Raw genomic sequence first — 5000 nt, forward strand, 5'->3', positions numbered from 1 at the left:
AGAGGGATGTGAATATTAAGGACACCGTTCACTCAATATACAATTCACCCACTGGTGCACATTGCACTCACCTTAAGTGTACTTTAATTGGGGCGGCTGTGGCTCAGGAGGTAGAGTGGGTCGTCCAATGATCGTAGGGTCGGTGGTTCGAATCCCGGCTCCTCCTGTCCACATGTCGAAGTGTCCTGGGGCAAGACGCTGAACCCCAAATTGCTCCCATTGAGCAGGCTGGCACCTTGCATGGCAGCTGCTGCCATTGGTGTGTATGTGTGTATGAATGGGTGAATAAGAGGCCATTGTAAAGCACTTTGGATAAAAGCGTTATATAAGTGCACTCAGTTTACCATTTAACCTTAATTACAATGTAATTACAGAAGCAGTACTGTACCTCTAGTAACAACATTGTAGTTACTCAGGAACTGCTGTGTAATTGCAGTACATGGTTTTGCGGTCGTAGTACGTAAAATGCCCCCCCTCCCCGATCACATGACCAGTTCAAACAACCAGGAACCAGGGGCACATTTAAAGAGAATTGGAGTGGAAATACATGCATCTCCTTTCTCACGCACACGCGCACGCACACACACGCACACCAATGGATGCTTCGACCTGGGACCTGGGACCCAGGTCAGGTGATCCTATGCTAATGTGGGTTGAAAAGGTCTTTACCATCTCCCAGCCCTGTCCATTGATTCAGAAAGAACCTTCCAGGGTCTTCATGCATGGCTAGGCTCCACTATAATACCTACAGACACCAGGGCCTCGCACACACACACACACACACACACACACACACACACACACACACACACACTCTCACGCCAACCGTAGAGGAAGGTCAGGTACAGTAGCAGACACGCATGGCTGGGCCAATCAGGAGACTCTAAACCCAGCCTATGCACAGTAAACACCAGGGCAACCATTACCCATCACCATGTTGACGGGCACTCTGCTGTCAACATGAAATCCGTTATTAAACGGTTCAAACACCTCGTAGCCCACTGTACATACATTACCACATACATATCTGTGATCGTATTCTTGAAGAAAGCTGAGGCACTCAAGAAGGTATTACATTTAAACGGCCTTCAATCTCGCTAAATACATATCTGTGACTCTTAATCGTAGGAGAAGGGATCCCAGAGTTGGGTGCTCCGTGGGGAGACGTGTTTATGGTGGCGTTGGCGTTACGCTCAGTCGTCTGTCAGTCGTCAGACGTCCTCGCCGTAACGACAAGCTGTGTTCGTGCTTACGAGACAGGACACACTCGGTCTCTCTCTCTGTCTCTCTCTCTCTGTCTCTCTCTCTCTGTCTCTCTATCTCTGTCTCTCTCTGTTTCTCTCTCTCTCTGTCTCTCTCTCTCTCTCTCTCTCTGTCTCTCTCTCTGTCTCTCTCTCTCTCTGTCTCTCTCTCTGTATCTCTTTGACTGTCTCTTCTCCTCACATGGTCTTTTATTCTTCATCTTTGTGTCTTTGTCTCTCTCTCTCTCTCTATCACACACACATCTCTCTCTCTTTATCACACACACACACACACCTCTCTCTCTCTCTCTCTCTCTCACACACACACACACACACATCTCTCTCTCTCTCTCTCTCTCACACACACACACACACACACACACATCTCTCTCTCTCACACATACCCACACACATCTCTCTCTCTCTCTCACACACACATCTCTCTCACTCTCTCTCTCTCTCTCTCTCAGACACACACACACACACACACACACACACACACACACACACACACACACACACAGTTGAGTACAGCACTGTACCCCTGTAGGCATGTTACCCCCTCCCAAGGGTCAATTCCATACACACACACACACACACACCCGCAGAAACTAGCGCGCACACCTTTTGTTGGAGATGACAGCATGTGGAAACCATGGCTCAGGGGAAGACAGTGAGCAGCGCGCAGACACAGAGGTGCGTTACGTTAATCACGCTCCCCCCACCCGCCTCCCCAGATGTGTGGCGTCAATACGCACTAGCAAAGGCCCTCAGGCCCTTGAACACAGAGGAGTCACACATGCACATGAAGTTCTGTCAGGAACACCAGGCCTGTCTACGCTAAAGAAAGCTTTTCACAAATAAACAACAACAAAAAAAGCACTCTTAGCAAGAATTTTTTAATGCCCCACTCTCCAAACCCACAATGCACACCTACACACACGCATCGACCCACACACACACACACACACACACACACACACACACACACACACACACACACACACACACCCCTTACACCAGGCTCAAGAATAGAGGTGACAGAGCCTTTGAGTCTGTGCACCTAGATTGTGGAATGCTCTTCCTCAGGACTTGAAAGCTGCGGCCTCTGTGGACATTTTCAAGAAGCATCTAAAGACGCTTCTGTTTCGACGGCCGTTTTGCTGAATCAATTTGACCGTTTGTTTATGACTGTTTCCTGTTTTCATTGTATTGATTCTGTGTATGCATTTTAACCTGCATGAAGCATTTTGTGAGTTCACACACACACACACACACACACACACACACACACACACACACACACACACACACACACACACACACACTACACAGCAACACAATCGGGTTCCCTAAGGTCAGCAAACACAAGCTCTGAGTGAATAGCCTGCCAGGGTTGAAGGGGCCCCCAGCGGTCATGCGGTCACCAAGCGTCCCCCGGCTCGGCCCCCAGCACACGGCCCCCCCCACCACCCCCCGGCCCGCTGGAGAGAGCTGCTGACCGCTACCGGGCTCTGCTGCAGTGGCTCTGTGGTACCGGTCCACCGTGACGAGCCAGTCGTTAGCTAGCGCTCTGCTGAGGGGTGTGGCGGACGGGGATTAGCGCCACAGGGTCTGCTTCTGCTGGAGGGACACGCACGCACGCACGCACACACACACACGGACGGACACGCACGCACACACACACACACACACACACACGCATGCACAGAGGCATGCGTGCGCACACACACACACACACACACACACACACAGACAGACAGACAAACAAACAGACAGACAGACAGACAGACACACACACACACAGACAGACAGACAGACAGACAGACAGACAGACAGACAGACAGACACACACACACACACACACACACACACACACACACACAGTTGTTCTGCAGGGTAGCATATAGATTTGGGCAGGGTAGAAAAAGGGATGTCGTACAATCAACCTGCACCATGCTGACAGGCATGTATATAGACACACGCACGCACGCACGCACGCACGCACGCACGCACGCACAAACAGCCTTCTGTCACCCTAATTAAGACACCCTGAGGGTCAGGGTAAGAAGCTGGGGGGACAGACGATGAAATAATGTCAAATGATGGATTATTCTGATGAACGTCCGCGCTGTCCAGACAGACACGTTTCCTCAGAGGACCGTCTCTGAGCGCTAAGCACCAGAACGGACGGGACCAATGAGGAATGAGATGTCCTTTACGGATATGAAGAATGGGTCTCTCTCTCAGCTCACAGAAACGCTCTGTTTGATCATTTTATGATGTTTTATTTTACCATAATTTAGATTATTGATCTTGTTTATTTTATGTCCTATCTCTCTCTCTCTCTCCCTCTCTCCCTCTCAATCTCTCTCTCTATTCCCCCTCTCTCCTCTCATAAAGCCCACAGTATAGCTGAGGGGAAGTCATGGTGATCTGGATGCATCTCTGTGATTGACATGGCTGCTATTTACCCTGTACCACCACACAGACACATTCACACACATATAATCACACACACACGCACACACACATTCACACACATATAATCACACACACACACACACACACACAGACACACCATACCATTAAAACACACAGGGCCTATATATGTCAGAACGATGTTATCCACTCACACCACACCTAAACGTATATGGATGGATGTGAGCGATGAAAGCCATAGTAGAGCGCGCGGGGGGGGGGCGGTGTACGGTTGCGACTGTATGTCACATTTATGCGGCGTCGCCAAATCGCGTCTGCGGGGCACAGCCTACGTTAACGCCGGCTAGCCAAGGTGACGGCGTCTCCATCCGCGGAGCTGGGAGACGACTGCTAGCCCGCAGGCTAGCGAGGCGGGCTAGCGCGTTAGCGTGGCGGCTATAGAACTCATGTCTCATCTTCCATACTGGCCGTGTGAGGGCTTTGACATTTCCCACAGTGCCGTGAGTAATCCGGCATCACATAGATTAACCTCCCCAGCTCAGAGACTGTGTATGTGACTCAGTAGCTGTTGGTTATTGTTAAGCGAACCGGAGATCTGAAAGGCTCTAGATATGTCAAAAGTTACAAAATAAATCATGGATTTTTTTTTTCTTGACGCTGTACTTTACAATGGTCAATATGCATTCCTCCATTTTTTTTTAACAAAAGCATTCAATATTACTCAGCTGGAAACTCCCTGCAAATCATATATTTCCCTTGACTGTAGCCTAACTATCTAATATAAATGGAAATTGGCCACAAAAAAAACATGCAAAAATCGTTCACCCCCATAGCTGGTTCATTAGGGGTGGGGATGGAGCCGCCCGCTGGATTCCGGAAGCTTCCATCCACACAGACAACATATGGAGGAATACGTGAAGAAGGAGATTCAGGAATCAAGATCTAAATGAGGCCAGGTAACCTTTAACTTTGGGGGAAACACATAATTCCCTAGCTAACCCTGGATCATACACACACACACACACACAGCTCATTTCAGATTCAGAATATGAAAAAAGAAAAAAGAAAAAAAAAGGATTTCAAGCGATAGCAGAAAAACAGAGAAAATGTGAGAGCTGAAACAGTGAAGGGATGGTTGATGCGTTCCTAGCAGGGAGGATGACATTTTGACTGTGCTCTGTGCTTAAGCGCCCACACTGAAATGTCAGAGAGGTTATGACAGGAATGGTTAAAGCCAGATTAACGCCAAACTCTGACCCAGGACTTCGGAAAGGTCAAAGTTCACTCTGAACTCAGTGTAATTGGCTCACGGTAGGG

This window comes from Borostomias antarcticus, assembly GCF_949987555.1.
Source record: "Borostomias antarcticus genome assembly, chromosome: 21".
Taxonomy (NCBI): Eukaryota; Metazoa; Chordata; class Actinopteri; order Stomiiformes; family Stomiidae; genus Borostomias; species Borostomias antarcticus.